Consider the following 21170-nt stretch of genomic DNA (forward strand, 5'->3'; position numbering starts at 1 on the left):
ACTGTGTTTAAAACTGCTTCATAGTTATGAGTTTATATATATATATATATATATATATATATATATACACACTTGTCCCACTGCAACAATGACTCTTGTGACATAAATGTGACATTACTTTGACATTTACAAATTGCACAATACTATTTCTGATACATTTTGAAAATAAATATTCATAAAGGATCGAATATTGCACAGTTATAGGGGATTATTTACTTGGGAAAATCTCTTTTCCTTCTTCAGAAAACCTGCAATATATATTTGGTTCTTTTAATAAGAAAGAAGTTTTTAAACAAATGTATAATGTTTTCCTTTCTGTTTCCCCTGGGGTTAATCACGCATTTGGCATGCAAAGATTCATTTAGATGTTTTATTACCCCTTATTAAGCCAACATATATTATTTCAGGAAAGAGTGATTGCAGCTTGTGGTATTAGTGGTTCTTCCAAAGAGATGTCAATGTGGAAATAACAAAGATCTTCATGTATATTAAATCAACTGCTAGCAATCCTCCAGAGCAGCTTACAATTAATTAACTGTAGCTTCTGATGATCTGAAAATGTAAGAGTAGTTTACATTTTATTATCTGTCTACTGAGAGCTCATATTCTCTTAGATTTCATGGAGTCATTCATTTATTTGCTTCTTTCAGTTCCTCACAACAGGTTTAGGGGAGCAGGGGGGGGGGGGCAGTTGATTTTATATTTGAGAAACTGAGAAGTAAAGGCACTTAAAATCGGTGGCTGTGAAACCAGGCTTTACCTTTGCAGCTTTGAACCTAGTAAAAGTCATCTCAGCTTTAGTGAACCTGAGTCTAGGGGTCCATGATGCATAAGCTTGCTTTCGAAGCACCGTCTCACAATGTGATTGAAATAAAACATCAGGACACAGATGTCCTGTAAGAGCAACTGCACAGGGTCAGGTTAAAGCCCTCCCTTTAACTCTGGGTGTTGCAGGAGCCTGTGGAAGCTTAGGCTGAGTGTTAGTTTACTCTTTCTTGGAAATAGTTTACTTCCTTTCAGAAATATTTTCTGAAGCCTCAATAATTAGTAATTTCAGGCACTTCCAAAACCACTGGAGTATCCTTTTATATTCAACAGCCTTCAACAGATTCTTTTTTTTCCCATCATCTTGCTCAGTTGCCTTTCAGCCCCTACACATTCCCTGACAAGGAATTCAATGGCTTGACTGTGCACAGTAGGAAAAAGAGACTGGTTTTGTTTGTTTTGAACCGGTCATCCTCCAGTATCTCTTGAAGTTCTTTGGTTGTTTTATTGTAAAAGACAGGGAATAATTATTCCTTACTCATCAGAACCTCAAGTGCATGGACCTCAAGCAATAATTTGAAAATGCAAACCATCTGTGTGACAGCTGTGGTTGAGCTTGATCTCTTTCAATGCATGCATTCATTCTTTGGTTTGGGTGACACTATAAACCTATAAATGTCAACTGCAGAAACTCTGAAAATAATAGATTTGCATGCATTGTTAATTACTTTCAAACAAAAATTAGATTAACTGATAATGTTTAAAACATTTTAGTTGATGAATGTGATTCATCCAGGTCACCACATTCTGTTTTATCTGTGGCCTTGATACATGCATGCTTTATTAATGATAAATTAATGATGCCAAGATCTAAATCCTGGCTTTTCTGTTCATGTATTTTCTTCTAGCTTTTCCAGTTAGATTACCAAAACATTTTCTTAAAGATATAGAACAAATCAGATTAGCAAATCCCTGAAAAAATGGATGAAAATGGAGAGGGGAAAAAAAAGACAGTGAAATATGAAGATGTCATTTTGAAGTTCAAAGTATTAAAACTGTCCCATCAAAGTATTAAAAACTGATTCTAAAATCTCACTAAGGAATGATTGCATAAATTATGGAGATAGAAAAACTAAGTCTTATGAATCTCATATTTCCATCAGTATTTGTGGTTAGCTTTCTATATATTGCATTCTATTTTTTCTTATCTTTATAGTGTCTTGTTTCCTTGTCAATCCCAGAGGAGCCAAAAATGCGCATGAGAGATTCATAGATTCCAACATATGTAGTATCAAGATTGGAATGATAGACCAATAACCTGTCAAGAATGCAAATGCTTATTTTAAAAACCAGCCTAAACTAAGTATGGCAAAGCTGTATTTAAAAGAACTTCTCAATCATTTCATTAAACCTGAAGTCTCTCATAACTCCAGCTGTCATCTGTGGGAAACAGATGTTCTTAAAAACTGTGGATAGCATATCCTTTTAAAAATATTAGGCTTTTTTATAACTATAAAACACACTAAAGTGAATATATAAGACAAACCAGCTGACCTTGTCCCCTGTCTTTAGCATGAGACCCAAACTTTATTGCATTCTTTATTTCTGTTTATGTAGTAACCTGCTGATATATTGGTGGTTGTCTTAGCCTTCCACAAAGGTCTATAAGCCCAGAGTTTGCTGGCCCAACCTGAACTATCAGTGTCCTTTTCTATACTGCTGGACCAGCAACAGGTTGAATTTTGGATTTTGTTTCTGTTCCACGGCAACATTTTAAATCCTTACACCAGCAAGCAAAGCTTACTAATGAACTAACGAAGTCAACTAGAATCACATCCTATAAATGGCTGAACTTTTAAGAGGTACATTCCCTACCTTCTGCTTTGGGCATTTAACAATACTCCTACTGAGTTGCTGAATGCCCAATGAACAACCACAAAGTCTTTCATATCTCTTTTTGTCATAAATATGATGGGGTTTATATTGTAATTGTAAATATATATTTTTCCAGTAATGAAAATTTCTTTACAAAAAAGGTGCATGGTTCTAGTTAGCAATCCTAAGTGAAAAAAAGTGCTGTGCCACATCCATCAGGAAGGATCAATCCAGATGGTTGGAGCATATGGCAACAGTGAAGTTGTCACTGCGACGCCTCTGAGTACTCGTTGTGTGCCCAAACGAAGATGTTACTATCTTTACTGAGCTGACCTTTGAGGAAACAAGCAGAATTTCCCTCAGGGTGTCATCTGCTACTTTGGCTCACTATATGCCACCAACAAACTGGCTTCAAAGGCAAACACACACCAAGACAGGGCTTCCCCAAGAGGCTTTATTAGATAAATTATTTTAAATGCTTCTGGCCAGGAGAAGTCTGATGAAGACAGATGGCAAAATGGAGGACTCTCTTTCCAAAGGAATAAGAATTTTTTCAAGCTTTTCTTCAGTGCCACTCTGTTTCTGGGAAAGATGTAAGAACTGTGTCTGCACATAAAAAAGAAAGCATTCATAAATGTTGATAAACTATACCAAATTTCTATAATAAGAGTGTTTTTTCATGAGCATTATCTCTCTAAGAATACTTTAATTGGGATGTGTTTCCAGCAGGAGATATTACCCCTGTGGAGCTGCTTTCAGTGTGGGAGTTGGGAATATTGCCTCCCTCATGCATAAGAAGGAAAGCAGAGATTAAGCTCCTTGCATAACACAGTCCTTCAGCATATGAGTCACTTTAAATGGGTGAAATGTCAGAAGGAAAAACTAATGAACATAAGTAATAACTGCAAATGGGTAGTCAGAAGAAACACAGAAGGTAAGGCAAATTGTAAAGCCTCTCTAAAGGAGAACCACCACTAATGTAGCTGCTGGTGAGCAGTAGCTGGAGCAGTTCAAAGCTGTACCTAAGCAGGGAGCACACAAGGCAGAGGGGAGTTGTTATGTGGTTTTAAGGATCAGTCAGGGCTCATGCTACTGAAAGGTGACAGGAGGAAGCTGCTGTTGGTAGCTCTTTTTCAGCACTCAGTATGTTTTGAGAGTATGGATGGCTTCTGACTGGATATCACACAAAATAGTCATTCAGAAAACAGATTGAAATATTTACGCTTTGGTTGTTTCTTCAAAAGGGAAGGCAGAGCAAGTCAAACTTCATGGTTTGGCGTGTGTTTCTGGTCAATCTAACTTTCTTCTTTTGAGCCAGCAGAGGAAGGCCTTAAGTTTGGATTCCTTCCAGAAAATTTATGTTTCACAAATATATTTTCCTATAATAAAATATTATTTGGCATTAAAACAAGTCCGTCTGCATACTGTATCTCATTTGGAGGAGTCTCTGTTGCTGGCTGCTGATCAAACTCTGTCTTTACAATTTCTGCAACAGGTTCACAATTAAGAACTACTGCTACAAATTATTCTGGGTATCTTGAACTTCATTATATCATGCTAAATCTATTTTTTTTAATATTGAAATAGCATCACAAAGAACATTGTGTAGAAAGTTTCTTTGGAAAATACGTTCAAAGTACATTGCAGGAGTCATACCGAGATTTCATAAATCTTTATGTTAGCAACACCACTTTATTTATAGCATAATTTTTCTAGATGGTGATAATTGCTGCAGTTAGTACCAAAGTAAAGCAATCTGTAATTTAAAACTCAATTCTTTTTAATTCTGTTTTAAAATTCAAGCTGCCTTTTTTTTTTTTAAAGATTTTTAGCTGAAATTGAAAGAATTAAAGTTTGGGGGGGGGTCTGTTTTTCAGTTGATACAGCATTTTAGAGCTGTCTGCTTCAGGATTGTTTCTTGTAATCTTTGAGACACAAGAGAAAATGATACCTGCACTCTTTTTTGCTGTAAACACATAATTTTGCTGTCCTGAATTTTGTAGTCTCTTCTGATTGCATGAAAATTATTTGGCTTCCTTTTTTATTTGTCAGCTGGGTATTGCAAAGCACTAATACCAGTTTAGCTGGCTGTTCTGTAACAAGGAGAGAATTTTGCAGCTCTGTGAGGCAAATGCAAGTTAAAATAAAAGGTTGTCAGCTATATAATGATGTCCTAATATTTTCTGAGGTTCCTTAGGCCTTGTGCATGCCAAGGAGCCCATTTCTCAGGTAATAATATTAGCACTTCATTTACATTTACAGTATTTCAAATCTGTTTCAGCGCAGAGACCTCAGCAGGGCACACAGATTTTTTTATGGCATGTGATGGCATTGTAAATGGCATTATCCTCAGACCTGTCCGGGGAGTTTTGTGGGTTCCAAATGCACCCCAGCCCTGAGGTGACTCTGAGCACCCTGAAGGGGACATCAGCCTGTGCTTTATAACTCCCAGGAGCACTTTTTTGATTCAGGGTCACAAATATTAAACATTAAAAGAACCATTTCTCTCTGCAGCCACAGAGCTTTCTGTCAAATCAGTCTGTCAGCCTGTGCTGAAGTATCTTTGTGTGAAAATTGACTTCCTAATATTAGTGTCAAAAAGGGACACAGTATTTTATTATTTGCTTTGTTTTGGGTTCTTTTGTTCCATAACTCAAAAGATTGGAAAGTAGCTATTATATAATACCCAACTCAATAGCTCAGGCACCTACATTCTTTCATCTTGGTTTTGTGAGTGCAATTATTACTTAAAAATTACAGTTGCTTCTGTTACAGTGCATTGGACTGAATTTAAAAAAAGAGCTATTCATAAAATATTATTTCTAAAAAAAGTAGACATTTCTCATGTTTTAAGCTTGTTGAGTTCTGATGAGAACTGGTCTGAGAGAAACTGGTTAATCTTCAGGATTTAAACCTCTGATTTCTATATGTGGTAATACAAGGTACCATGTCTCCACCTTTAGTCAAACTCTCTATAACTAAAACTGAAGCTGCTTTAGTTTATCAGCAAAGTTACTGTTCTTGATCTTATAGAAAAGTAGTTTTGGTTGTTTATTTTACTATCTAATGCTTATCACAAGCTGTAGTTTTAGTTGCCTTTTATTTTCCCACATCTCAGCACTTGGGAGTGAAATCTGCAGTGCAGAACCTCTGTTTAAGGTGCAGTTGTTTGAGGGACGTCCAAATAAAATGCATTTAATGAAGATATATAATGTGAGGGCATGGATATACGTGTGTGTGTGTGTCTGTGTATAGATATATATATAAGACAAAAGTATCCTCTAAATAAGATCTACCATATGTACTTTAGCATCAAGTAACTAAGCAAAAATTAATCCCTTACTTTACTGAAGAGAATCTGGTGCTTTAGTTTTTATTTAGAACTCTTCTATTACTGGGAGGCCACCTATTGCCTTGTCATGCAAATTTGACTGTTATTAATATCCCTGAGAAACACACTCAGCAGCAATTTGCAGATTTGGAGCCTGAATTACCTGGAATTTTGGCTTTACGTAGCCTGTTTCATCCTCTGATTTGTGTGGGTTTGGGCTCACCCAGGAACTATCACTTCAACAGGGCGAAACTTCCAGCTGCCCATCGTGAAAATGTCTGCAGGAAAATTATGCTACATCATTCAGTATTTGCACCATAATTCAAACAGAGAGGGACTCACAGGCAAACTTAACTCGAGGACATCCTGATTCCCAAAGCCTTGTGTTTTCAACAATAATTTTCTGTTTTAACAATAATTTTCTAGGTCTTTTTTTTTTTTATAACACAATGTTCACTTTGACTACATTACTTGGGACCCAAAATTTAATGGCATTCAGTAGGATTTGAGACCATTTCAGTAGTTCTAACAAGGTTTGTACCAGATATGGCATAAGTCATGTCACAGGTTTTGTATAATTCAAAGGTTAGGAGAAAAGGTTGGCTGCATCCATGATATCTGATAAAACTTAAAACAAGTTATTTACCTTCCTGGATAAAGAACCTGGAAAAACTACTCTAAAGCATTTTTTACTTTAGCTTTCAGGTACTTAGCAGTTGCTAAGCAGAAAAAAGATCATCTTTCTTTCTCATCTGGGCATTTTTTTCTCCAAACTAATAAATTATATTTGAAAAATATTTTGTAAATTATTTTTAATTGAATAAATGCGATATGGACAGGAGTCAGAGATATTTCTTCCCATTTTAACCAATAGGTAATAAAGTATAGGAAAACTGAGCTAATCTTGTGGATAAAAAGCTCAGATACGTTGTCAATTTAAAACTAGAAAGCTTAATTCTGTGCTGATTATAGTGTTGCTGCTGTTTGTGCTGCAATAGCTCCAAAGAGTCTTTTCATAGAGACTTTGTTATACCGATATTGTATCAAGGCCTTGTCCCAAGCACTGACAACCTACAGAGCAAGAACTAAAAAACCAGTCAAAATAAAGCAGCTGTATTCCCACTTTCAGAAAAGAGAATAATCTGGATTTCTCAAGAAGCCTTTAGGAATTGAATGAACTCTATACTGAGCTTGGCAGATGCAGCAGGACCAAGGATGTGCTTATTTTATCCCTGAGGAGCTTCAGTTGCAAAATACAACATTGATCAGCTATATGATGTTTTTCTCAGTGGAATCTACACCTGCAAAGAGAGATCTACACAAATGTTGAAGCATGCTAGGTCTGGACTTGAATGACATGCAAAAGGAAATCTTGTAAAATGAAAAGACAGATCTGGTCCAAGATTTAGGACAAAATATGGAAGTCCTCGTGTTCTCCCTTAGCTTTAAATGAAGAGCATCACTTAGGAATCCTTTCAAGGTAGATATACTTATGGTTCAATTTATGGTTTATGGCAGTGTGATGTCACTGCTTCTCCACCAGCTTCTCCAGGCTTCATTTTCTAGGAGGATGTCTCAAAAGGTTGATGTTACATCATATCCCAGTGAACAGACAACCAGCTTGTGCTGTGGTAGTAGATGTTGGTGCTGAGCTGCTTCAATGCCCTGTGCCTCCAGCTATGTCTGACATGGGAAAGTGTACAAACAGCTCTGTCTGTCTCAGTAAAGAGCCATTGGGAATAAATGCTTATTAGGAGCATTATGTATGCAGATGTGTCTAACAATATTTCCAGTAATGAACTGTGCATAAATGCCTACTGATGAACACACTGCAGGACCATAATGGTTTCAGTGAGAATACTTCCAGTTCTGCTTCCAATATTGGTGTAAGTCAAAGTGAAAATCGGATTTTGCAAAGTTGGCAGGACCCAAGTAATAAAGACCCTACCAGCTGGGAATTTTTTTCAGCATATTCTACCTGTCTCAAAACAGTGATATTATAATACAGGAACAGAAAACAAGATTAATCTGTGCTGTCCAGACAGAGAACTGAGGAGCCAAAAGACTAAGTGCTTTTGGTCAAGGTCACTCTGGAAACCACCAGCAGAGCTGAAAATTGAATTGAGGTGTCCAGTGTTTGACACAGATGTCTGGGCTCCAGCCCATGTCACCAGTCCCTCTATACAAATGGGTATGTCACCAAAGGTGCTCTCTCGTACTGTTAATGTGACCCACAGAAGAAAAGGCAGATGCTGAAAGGGCTTTTGGTACAGTTTGAGGTATATTGCAAATGATTCTAAATATGGGGAGGAAAATGAGCTAAAGCATGGGCAAGACAATGAAGTTGTCTTTACAGAGTGGAAGTAATTCTGTTTTAACCTGACATCTCTCAAGAATTCAAATTTCATAACTGAAATCTTGTGGTGCTAAAAATGTAAGACAGTGTGGGATTGTAATGCTGTGTAAGGGACCCAGGGTAAACTTGGGGTAAATCTAATTTTGTATGTGCCCCACAGGGTGAGAAATGCTTTGAAGACATATTTGGATCTGTCATTTTTTGCAGCAAAAAATGTCACCTGATGATAACTCAAATGGACAGTTATACCTTGTGAAAAAAATCACCCCCAGCAATCTCTTCCAAATTAAAAATTTAGTACTTTACATAATTCTCACTCAATATTTCATAGGTTAGAAGAAGCTATCACAGAGGATAAGTTTTTTTACAGTTATAATTTCCATGACAAGGTGAATATGAGGTGGGGGATAAGCAAAAAAAAGGAAGAGGATAGAAAAGCAAAAAAGGCAAGTCTGGGCAGTCAGCTGAGTATGTTTCTGTGAAGAGAAAAGAGATTTCTTACCACACTGCTCCCAGGAGCACCACCATGGCTTAAAAGCATTCTTCTGTTTGGTGGAAGTGTGTGTGCCTGCTTGATTGAGTGGAAGGAGTGCAGGGGGAAAATGAGAACACAAATATGTGTTTTGGCTGTCATACAGTCAATACAGTAATAGGTCAGCAGAAACATCAAAACACTATCAAGAACTGTCTTCAGGGCTGTGAGTGAGCAAAATTTGTTGGGCAATCAGCCAAGGGAAAGGAGAAGAGGTCTTCTGTTGTTCTTAGAGCTCATCAAGGGGCACTAAAGAAGCAAACTGAAATCTCTTTATATTGGAACTGAAATCTACGTTCAAATCTGCATCTGCAGTTTCATTGTGTGTAGCATAACACAGCTGCCGTGTTCTCTCTCCTGGGCTGACTAAACCTTGGAGATTAGAAAGTCAATAGTTCACAAACAGTTTGTATTATGGTGCAAAAAGTTTTGTATAGTAAGTTTGGGGTGAATTCAATACTCAGGAACAATAAAGTCAAGATTCATTGCAAGTAAATCATTATAACTGTTTATCAACTCTGTACACAGCTTTTGCAAAGCTGCTTTGCTCTAAAAACAAACCAACCAGGAGCACCTGAGAACGTCAAGCCATTTTTTTAGAACTTTCCTTTTTGAAAGACAAGGAAAGAGTCACCAGTGTTCGTCTCTCAGAAGGAACTGTAAAAGATTAAATAGCTTAAAACATTATGTCCACATGCAAAAGGCACACGTATGTCTGCACCCCCCAATACTGTAAACAAGGACCCATTTTTCAAAAGAAATCTATGGTAACCCTTTAGTGTTGGATTCAAAATCATATTTCGTGTTCCAGTATCTGGCTTTACACTAATTATCAGTACTAAGTTCAAAATTACAATGTTTGATAAAATTTAATACAAAAAAAGCAAATCACTTTCTAAAGCAATAAAACTTTTACGGTTCAAGTAATTTCTTGCTTTTCCTATCACACTTCTGACTGGTCTTGGGGGCAGGAATATGTTGGACAACGTGGTAAAAAATGTACAAATTTAAAGAGAGGTGATGCCATTTCTGTGGCAGATTGATTTACATGAAAATGATAGACTGCTTGAAGCTTCATGAAGATTTGAACTCATACAGAAAGCAAACCATTAAAAAGCCATTATTGAGTCATCACATGGCTCTAAACCTTTGTAGTATATTCCTTTATTTGTTTGTCTGTGTAACAGAAACAGAGGGCTCAAAAGCTCTTGGGCTTGTGAAACCTGCCCGTTGCTTTAGTACCAAATGATTTGTCTAATTCCCTTTATTAGCTCAGTGGGCATCATTTCCCAGGCAGTCAGTGAATTTTGCTTCACTTAACCAGCTGGCAAAGTGAATACCTTTCTTTTGTGACAATGATCATCTTCAAGTTTCCAACATTACTTTATTCATAGGCAGTTCATATGCAAGTATTTTTATAGCCATTAGTGATTTTTAGCTTTGGTGAATCTCTGTCCCACCCTCTTAATATGCAGCAAGATTAGTATGGGAGCTCCTCTTTCTCTTCCACTTCACACATAACTTGAATTCATATAGCAGGAAAAAGCATGATGATCTGGAAAGCATCTAAAGGTTCTTTGTGGATGCTCGAGGAGAAATGTTGAGCTAAAATAGGTCTTTTAGAGACATGCAATATTACAGGATCACAGAATGGTTGAGGTTGGAAGGGACCTCTGCAGATCATCTTGTCCAGCTGTCCCTGCAGGGGCACCTGCAGTTGATTGCTTAGGACTGAAGATGGGGACTCCACAACCTCTCTGGGCAACTTCTGTCAGTCTTTTACTATCTTTCCATTAAAAAAAAAAATATTTAATTCCTCCTGAGTCACAGGATATATGGGGTGAGATGGCAAGGTGTTATCAGTGGGGAGGCAGTTTTGGCCTTTGTGAGAAACCCTGCCTTGTCCATAGCTCTGGGCACATGTGAAAAGAGATGATATTCAAAGCCATAAGTAGGATTCCAGCTGCAAAACACCTGTCCAAAAGCCATAGATGAAATACTTAGAAAAATGCTTTGAACGTTTGTCCCCAACACATAGGAAGTGCCTTCACAGTAAAATGTACCACATGAGTGAAATGATATTGTAAATTAGTTATTAAGCAGCCCAAATGTTTCTAAACTTCACAGCCCTTTGGGATGTTCTTATCTCAGTAACACAGATAACCTGCTACAAGTACTTGTCAAGTATGATGGGGCAGGATAAACCTGCCTGCAAAGCTTTCTAGGTGCTGTAATGAAAAAGTTTTCACCTTCATGTCTGAAAAGTTTGAAACACTGCGTACATGTCAGAAAAACTGACGCTGAGGCAATGTAGCCTTTTCAGCTATATTTTCATTCTTATCACAGTCTTCTCACTGGGAGACAATGAGGAATAACGCAAAATTCTTTGGCTTGTACTACAACCAACAAAGGGTTTTCATTTCCCCTGTTTCTGCACATGCAGGCTGTATTGAAAGCAGTAACACAATAACTTTTGCTTTTATTCCTTTTGCATGAATAAAGGCAGATGATAACAGTACCATCATTATTTGCCACGCTCCCATGTGCATACACTGTTCCAGACCTTCATAGGCGGCCCTTACTATGAAGTTTGCTGGGTGCAGAGGCTGCATGGATGGAATCTGTAACCTACAGTGAAGGATTTTCATCTTCCTGAGCAAATGAGTTTATTCTGCAAATCAAAATACCCGCAAAAGGCTGTGAAGTACATGAACATGGATTGCATTAATCTGTCAGCGCAACAGGACCGTACCGGGTGATTTGTTCATGGCAGTTCTAACAATCCTGCACTCAAGAAAAGGTTGTTTTCTGCATCATAAGTGAGTCAAAAGCCTTCAGGACATTAGGATTCATTCTCAGGTTTAACACAAACCTGGGTTGTGTGGTGTTTTTTTAGCCAGAATGTTAGTATGACTTCTGAGGGGGTCCTGCACCCAAAGCACGGTGGGCAGCAGGTCAAGGGAGGTGATTCTCCCACTCTACTCTGCCCTTGTGTGACTCCACCTGGAATGCTGCATCCAGCTCTGGATTCCTCAGCCCAAGAAAGATGTGGAAATGTTGGAGTACGTCCAGAGGAGGGCCACAGAGATAATCAGAGGGATGGAGAACCGCTCCTGCGAGGCTCAGCCTGGAGAAGAGAAGGCTTAGGGAGACCTCACAGTGACTTTTTACATGGGCAGGTAATGACAGGACAAGAGGGAATGGTTTTAAACTAAAAGAGGAGAGATTTAGATTAGACATTAAGAAGAAATTTGTTAATTAGAGGGTAGTGAGGCACTGGAACACGTTTCCTAGAGAGGTTCTGGATTCCCCATCCCTGGAAGTGTTCAAAGGGCAGGTTGGATGGTGCTTTGAGCAACCTGGTGTAAGGTGTCCCTGTCCATGGCAAGGGGTTGGAACTAAATGGTTTTTAAGGTCCCTTTCAATCCAAACCATTCCATGGTTCTAGTATATGAATTTACAGAATACCAGGAATAACTGAGGAATGCTCAAGACAGGTCTGTTTTGGCATTATCTCCTAATGTGCTGCTGCCCAAATTCAAGAAAGGAAATCGAAAATATGTAATTTCTCCAATATGTCCATATAAGCATCTTCTGTAATTGCCACATTTAATGTAATGTGTACTCTGGAAATATTTTCTGACACATTCTCTTTTTACTGTTGAGTTGTTTTACAGTTTGTTTTTTTTTTTCGCTTTGTAAGTAATGTATCTTTAATGAATTGTGATGCACACTTTACTTTTACTCATTAGTAGCCTGACGTGTGGCCTTTGTTTTCTCTTTCAACCTGTGGGTGGCCATGCTCTCACCTGTGAGCTTTGTATGAGCTAAGCTACCAGACATGCAAGACTGATTTTATTGAAAACTAAGTAACTACCCTTGAATTGCTTTCATATAACTGGGAAAAAGTCTGTTTCTCTAAAGCCAGCCATACAGAGCACTAAAGCCAAGAAAATGTCTCTCATTGACATCCCTGGACTTTGGTTTGGGACCCTTGCCAATGTTTTATTTAAATGGGCTTTTAACAGTTTCATATATTCGACTCCTACCAATCCTAAAGTTCAAAAGGAGTAAATGTACTAGACTTGAATTGTAATGTATCCTGCTAGGAAAAATATTCATTTAATTACAGTGGTTTACTGTCACTGTATTTATTTTGAAAGTACAAGCTTTCTGAGATCCAAGACTGGAAATTAGGCACAGGCATCATGCACACAGAATAAAAGCTATGAAATATCTGAGACCTTTGGAGTGAGAGGGAGGGGGAAAGGTAAAGAGAAAAGAAATGTCTGCAGCAAGCCCTAGAAAAGAGAGAAACAAGCAGGTTTATCACCCCATATGTAGGGGGAGAAGGGGAGGAAACTTTAAGACACAATTTTGCCACACTGGGGCTCCACAGTTTTCTCATCCTCCCACTTCAAAGACTTTCATGACGTCTCAGGGCTGCCACCAAGGGCTTCCCTCCCATCTCTAGTATCTCCTGAGGACCATGGGGGCTGAAGCTGCCCCCAGGACCACTCAGGGGCTGTTCACTTTCATTGGGCACAGCCTGAAGGGCACTGGGGACCCTGAGGGGACAAGGAGAATGCTGAAAGGAGTCACCTTCCCCTGGCATTAGCACTTCCTCAGCTTCTAATGTTGCCCAACACAGTCTGTCTACTAACATGGCTTATTTAAAGCAGGTGTAAATCTGATTATCTCTGTTCAGTCCAGTAGATTCAATCCTCAGAAAACAAAGCACTTTTTATTACTATTACGTGTGTATTGCCCTCAGTGTTGGCAAATTGTCTCTTTCTATTTTGAAAATTGAGAATGCAATTTCATAAACTCTGCAGTGGAGAATTGCATTTTATATTCAGAGACGTTTAAATTCGTAATATATTTATTTTTTAAATAAAAGATGTTGAGATATTTGAGCATTCTGTATTCATTTTTATTTTATGTGTAGCTTCCTTATACATAAAATACTGAAGTAACATGGTAGGAATTAACATAGAGTTTTCCTCTTCCTGTACAAAGCTGACCAATGCAGGTCAAAACTCTTGTTCCCCCTTTCTGTGTTACAACAAAACAGGGTTATTCTCCTTGGAAATACAGTTTTTAACATTAGTCAATGTTAGGAACCGTGTCTAGTTTGAAGCTAAAAAAACCCTAAAGACTTTCTTCACCTCTAGTTTAACCCATTTTGAAGTAAAACTGCAAGAATCAAGTCTCAACGGCTTCCAAATGAAGTGCCATAACCCCAGAAATGTGGTGACACCTGCACAGAGTTCACAAGCTGGACAGAAATTGAGCTGCATGGCTCTATCATGCCTGGAGGTTTAAAAGCTTAGAGGTAAAATGGCAAGGAATAAAAATAATTATACAGGCATAACTGCTTGACACGATGGTAATTTTCATCAAGGTTAATAATTTTCGTTAACATTATTGAACAAGAGTTATAGACCTTATTTTCAAACTTCTATTTCCATATAGGGAATTCATTTTACTTCCTATTATACATTTTTAATTCTACCTTGCATTCTATCTCATTCTCTTTTATCACTTTTGGATGCCCAGTTACTTTCAATTAAATATTAACAACCATCTTTTAATCTATCCTGTAATTTGGAAACAGGAGAACACTGCAATGGTTCTTGTCTTTCCAGGGGACAACATTTCTGTTCAGGAGGAATCCAAATGGCAGTGTATTTATCTCAAGGAATATCAGGCCCTGGGTGACAGCATACCAATTGTCCTGCCGCTCTTATCCAGTGGAACGGTGTGAAAATGTCAAACCAGATGAAAGGCTGCCCTCTGTGTTTCCATCCAGGAGGGATGTTCTTGTGGGAACAAGCATCTGAGAGAGGGAAAGATCATCTGCTTAGATACAGCAAGTATATTTCAGTTTTGGAAATGTGTCTCTCTTTCTGAGGGCTTTTCTGAGGCCTCTGTGCCAGGTCCGAGCATCAGGCTGCAATTCAGGTTGCAGGAAGTCTTGTCATTGAAGATCAGAAATCTAATCTCTTGTTAACCTGAGCATTCAAAATCCCTTTTATAGTGGGACTGTGTTGTTTCAGCAGTGTTACTAGAAGCACTGACTGCAGATGAGCCACTGTTTACAGAGGATACCCTCATGGCATAAACAGCAGGAGGGTCACTGCTCTGTCTCATGATTTTTGAGGTGGAATTTTGGGGTGTTTTGTGGCCTTCCTGGCTCAGTGGTAAAAGAAACACTCCACCTCAACTTTCCCCCTTGATGATGATTTCCAATAGAGATCACAGGCTGTCAGCACACCTCAAGCTGAGATGTATGTGTGCAGTCAAGGATATTGTCACTTCATCAATGGAGTGAGGAAGGACATTAAACATGATGACATGACATTCTGAGTCAACTTTAAAATGTCTAGTTTCAGGACAAGTTGTAAAGTGATTATTCATTTTAGATAGAAGTTGGTGCAGGTTTTTTTCTTGCCTTCTTTTTCCTAAAAATGACCCATAATAAGACTTTTTTAGGCTACCCCGAGGACTGAGAATCTTTATCCTCTGTGTGAGGTTGATACCTCACAGACCAAGTCTGTGAAGTTTTTAATGTGTGCAGTACTAAATCAAGATTGCCTTAGACCTCACTCTGATTTGCAAATTAAAAACAAATAAAAAAACTCCATTCCATATCCTTTAACTAATACATTTCAATATTATTTCCTGTAATTAAAAAATGCTTGATTTAAATGGAAGCTTCTCATATCTTGAGAATGCGATGTTGTACGGTGACTACTCAGGGAAAATGCTTTTTTTGTTCAAAAATAAACATTTTTCTGCCAGCTGCCATTCAGATTTGTCTTTTAAAAAGTGGTAGGCAACATCTAGAAGATAAGGATTCTTTTCTATTACATTCATACCCAGAAAGACATGTCTTTTAGGTCTGGACACAGGTTCTCAGTGCTCTGTTAATAAATTAATCACCTGTTTCAGAGAGATTTAAAAGACTTCAGTGAGTTCTATTTCAGTGAATCCTGCCGATATAAAATTTATCTGTTTGTATTATAGATATGCTAAAGGACAAGAAGAGGTCAGAATTTATAAGAACTCCAGGAAGAAATTTGGTGAAATTTCCAAACATTTGCATAATCCCAGTCCTGGGAAGTTGAGCATGTGCTAACTAATATTAAATATTAGCAGAGATGTGGGATCACAAGCTAATACTATCTATCTATGCTATTGATAATCCTATAATTAAATAGGTCACTGATTTGCTTTATTTTTATCTTTAGCAAGTTTTTACTAGTATTATTGTTAATATAATTAAGATATAAGGAATTTTCATTCAAATGTAGTCCTCAAACTGGTTACAGTTTGAAACAAATTTCTTTTCCATTTCATTTCTGTTGAAACAAATTTCTTTTCCATTTTTATTTTTCTTTGAAGTGTTTTAGATGCTGAGATTAGAGAAAGAGGATTTATTCAGGAAAAAAATATTCTAATTTCTGGGGTAAATATTTAAAGTTTTGGCTGATCCTTTTACCCAAATCTTTGAACCATCAGAATTTTGAGAGGGCATTTCAAACATTACTTGTTCAGTAGCTCTGGGTGACTTATAGTGTCAGTCAATCAGTTGCCAGCATTTCATCATTACAAATGTTTTCTGTTCAGAAAGTGACCCCCAGTATTGTCATAATATTTAAGGACTGTGGATAATGAAACAAATACTGGGTTGTCAACATTTGAAAATCACATAAAAGAAAAGACTCAGTAAGATTTCAAAAAACTCCACAAAAGAATTGAATGGATAATTGAATAATCAATATAAGAGAGATCTATATTTATATCTTTCTATATCATATTCAAATGGTACAGTGGATCTTAATTAAAAGCAATTAATTTAAATTTAGCAAAAAGAATTATTCTTTTACATGAAAAACAATTACCTGGTAAAACTCTGTCAGAAGCTATGTGGAAGTTGAGATTATAAACTGACCTCTGTGCACTAAGATTTTTACACTTCACAAGTGAATTAGGTGGGGCATCTTTGCATTATGGAAATGAAGACAGAAGAATTTCCCAAGATGAAAAAAAATGCTTGAAATAGAGTTTCTTGTATTTCCCTTTGAAAACATGTTCCAAACCTTTATTTTAGACATGGTTCTATATTAAGTCAATCTCTGTATCACTTCTGGCATAGCTTTATGAAAAGGTTCCTATTTGCTACAGGTCAAGGTATAAATACCAATCTTATGTACAGATGTCATATTTTACATGCTGTTTCATCCATTTGTGTATCCACCTGAATCCTGAGACAATTTTGACACAACTGGTAACTCAGTTTTTGGGGAGGGCTATTTTTAAGAAGCTTTAGAAGGCCTAATAATCTTTAAACTGACAAGTATCATGCCAGGCCTTTGTTGTAGATCAATTATCTTAAGCTAAAATGTTAATTAAAACTGGTTTGCCTTTCCAAATATTTCTTGGGAATATCATCAAGCAATCTTTGAACACCTCTGAAGAAAAATACTGCTTTCCACAGTTAATGAGGAAGAAAACCTAAAATGGCTGAAAGATTACTGCAGATAAGGAAACACATCCAGCTACTGAGAAAAACAGAGAGACTAAAATATTTGCAAATTCTTCCTGATAACATGTACTCTTTGTAACATTGAATTAGATGTTGAGTCATCTGTACAATGCCTACTTTTTCTACAGGTGTCAACAACCAGACAGCAACTGGGAGAGCTCCACTGGGACAGTAGGTAGCAAAGCAAAGTCCCTTCTCACACAAAGCAACCTGCTGTAGCTCTTCCTGCTTCAAAGCAGCATTTCATCTCTTTGGAAATCGTATTCCATGGCATAAAGAAAATAACCCGCTGAGATTGACAGTGACATTCCTCACTGCTCAAGTGGCTTCCTTTGAACAGCTGTTTAGACACCACTTTTACTTCACATTTGCTCTGAAGAGATAGCAAATAATGAGTGTAAGCTGGAAGAAAACATTTGAGTTCCTGTGCAGACACCTTATCTGTATTGCACCTACAGTGGGCCAGCAGCAGTGTCCATTTGTTTTTCACTGACACTCGGATCCCATGTCCTGCTGAGTGAGATGAAACACAGCTCAGCGGTAATACTTCTTCTATTTTCTCATTCTAAAATAGGTAGCAGAAAGTCCTCAAGGGATGGATCCAGAGAATGGTTTTAGGTTTTCAGCTCAGAGAGCAGTGGGGAGGAAAACAGTGCAAAGGCTCGTCATGTCTCTGTCAGTACTTTGGCTGCAAGAACTCCCTGGGCACACCTCCCTAAACCCAGCAATGGGACACAGGACAGACAGAAAAGTCACACTGAACGCTGATAATACAGCAAAAATGGAAAGAGGGAGAAGTGGTTTATGAATTATTCGATGTGCATGGGTTGTCTTAAAGAAGAGTGAAAGTTAAGAAAGATTTTACAAGTAAACTCAACAATTTTGTTGCCAATAACTCTATGACAATTTAATATTGGCTTTGGTTGCCACTTTTCCTGGAGTTGAACAAAATGCAACAGCTTCCCTTTATGTATCCTAAGGGCTTGTTTCTAGAGTAATGATCAAAACAATTTTGCATAACCAGCTGTAGTTACAAATAATTTGGAATATTTCTATCAGCTATTTACATGGAATATTTTTGGTTTCTACACTGCTTGCATTTTTTGTTGAGTTTCAACACAAGTTTTTAAAGCTGAGTTGAACCAACATTACATCAACTAAAGGTAAAGAAGAGCTTTGCATGAGCAAAAAATAAAAGAGGTGCTTTGGATTCTTGTATGGCCCGTAGAGCTCTTTTGCTTTTTCCATAAAAAAAGTGTGTAAAAATTCAAAAAATTTCAATCGCAGACACCATTTGTCTTGAATCACAGAATTTCTAATGATTTCAATAACATGAAATATGATAACAGAAAGGCAACCAAACACGTATGGTTTTTCAGTATAAGGTTTGTGATAAATTTGTCTCATTTAAATTTGCTAAAGTTGCACTATTTTATTTTTGCAAGATAGTGGTTGGTGGTTTTTTTCCTATTTCACTTTTTTTTTTTCCTATTTCCACTCATTCCACAATTAAACGAGTTACTGTGTGATAATCTGCATAAGTAATACTGGTACTATGCTCCAGATTAATCTAGTCCTGATTTTACCACTACCATCCCAAAAAAAGCTGTATGAAATAAAGTAGGATTATCTGTGGGTTAATCATGTATAATCCAGGTGGAAAAATGTGTGCCTTAGACATCAGCATAAATGTATAGGTCATGAAAGAACAGCAATGTCTACAGATTGGTAGGTTACTTCCACAGTTGTATAGATTATTATTTGAAGGATACATGTAGCAATGCACTCTGCTGACACTTGGAAAATACAGCAAATATTTTGCAGAATACATCAACTGCTCAGCTTTGTGTGCAACACTGAGCTTTTATGACGTATTTTATTATTAAGGATTAATTAGAGAATCAGCTTGTAATAGGATCATAAATCTTTAATTACAGTTCAGTATGGTACCAAATAAAATTGCTTTTGAAATGAAACATTAAATTATCAAAATAAAGAAATTTCTTTCAGAAGTAAAGAAATCATAACTTCTTAGGGAGAAGCTGAGGTGTGCAAAACTCTCCCGACTTCAAAGGATGAGAGTGTCTGCCCACTGATTATCATGGAATCATACTATTTTTTATTCTTTTAATGTCCATTAAAAATTCAGGTGCCTCTGTGATTCTTATATTTATATTTATTCCTTAACCTCTCAATGGTGTCAGCTCTAATTATGTAAGAGTTCTCATCCCAGGGAAGTGGCTTGGCATGACATCTTTTTCTGCTGTCAAAGATCAATACGGTGAAGAAACAGCAGGTTGGTGGAGAGATAATTTTCTTCAAGAAACAAGAGCATTCACTGAAACTTTATAAAAAATAAAGCAGGAATTCCTTGCAAGTTGAGACATGAATGTCCATTGCTGTCATTGCAGCTGCAATTTCAGCTCCAGCTGAAATTTCCCTGCAGTGACCTTTCCAACTACTTTTCTCCTCAGGTCCCAGGGCTGCCTGCAGGATCCGGGTTGTGCAAAGGACTGTGCCTGAGTGGTGGGGCTCAAAGGCTGCAGCAATGGGAAAGTTTTTAAAACATTCAAACCCACGTATTATTGCCTGAATGGATATTTTAGGCATCTCCCAAATGGATAATTTCTCTGACCTAAGTTTTAATTCTTGATGTGTTCAGTTCAAAGGGCAGGCAGCAGTAGGCCCAAGAGCAGGAGACATGGGGCAAACATCATATCTGCTCTAGAGAGTGTATAATGCATTTAAATACTTTTATGATACATTAGTCTTTGACATTTTATATCGCTTTGTTTTTCAAACAACAGCTGACTTTTATATGAGAACATTCCCTGGACCATACCCTTGGATTACACCCATGAGTGGAAAGGCAGTATATCCTACCCACTCCTAAACTTTTATTCATGTTGAAGGGGAAATCTGTGCCAAAGACAGTGAACTGCACTAGGAAAATGTTCTTTGCAGCTATGTCCTGGATAGATGTGTAAAGAGGTAGTGCTTCAATTGCAAGGCAAGGGGAAAAGGGGACCCTTGTTTTCACAGCAAATATTTTCCAGCTCATTGACGTAAAACCCAGTCTATCCTTACTAGAGTACACAACATGAGGAATTCTTTCACATCCACAGTTAAACTGGGCAAAACAAATATTCACGTGGTGAAGCTACATCACAACATCTCCTGGTTTAAGTGGTTCTTTCCACTCTGTGTAAATATAAAAGATCACTGGCAAACAAGGTTTGTATTTGTCCCAGGGTTGTTCCATTGAGTGTCAGTTAAAAATTAAAATTAAGGTGATTTTTGCAAGTGAAACCAAATTTACATTCTCTGTATACAAATGTGCCTCACTGACACGTTGGCATTACAAAGATTAAAATACAGAGAAAGGTACCTCTGTGTCATTCCCCCTACCACTCTCTTGACCCTCTCTTGACTGCTATTACTGTCCTTTTTTTTTTTTTTGGACTGCCTCTGCTTTCCTGTTCTGGAAGTACCAAGACACTATTTCAAAGGTGAGAGTGCAATGTGTTGGCTGTTACTACATAAAAGCAAAAACCACAGGCAGTGAAGTGGCAGTAACATAGATTTCAAGCTGGCTGGACAACACCAACCCAAGAGCTCTGGTGGCAGGTGGGGACAATTGACTTTGAAATTCATGACTCTATGGCCATCAGAGTTAAGTAGTTTTAACACTGACACTGACTACCTACTCTGCAATCCTCCAAATACACATAGGTACAGCTTCACGCATCCCTTACTATTA

The 21170-nt window shown here is 37.6% G+C and overlaps 1 long non-coding RNA gene across 1 annotated transcript; it reads right to left on the bottom strand.

The window, feature by feature from the left end:
* Positions 1–3120: 3120 nt before the first annotated feature.
* On the bottom strand, positions 3121–8905 carry LOC127467472 (uncharacterized). Its single transcript, XR_007903141.1, has 4 exons — positions 8830–8905; positions 6135–6249; positions 3863–4019; positions 3121–3246 (listed from the first exon to the last, which is right to left on the bottom strand). It is a non-coding gene; the product is annotated as an uncharacterized LOC127467472 (long non-coding RNA).
* Positions 8906–21170: the final 12265 nt, after the last annotated feature.

The sequence above is a fragment of the Manacus candei genome, unplaced genomic scaffold (assembly GCF_025592945.1).
Source record: "Manacus candei isolate 608988 ecotype Guabito, Panama unplaced genomic scaffold, ASM2559294v1 h1tg000014l, whole genome shotgun sequence".
In the NCBI taxonomy this organism is placed as follows: Eukaryota; Metazoa; Chordata; class Aves; order Passeriformes; family Pipridae; genus Manacus; species Manacus candei.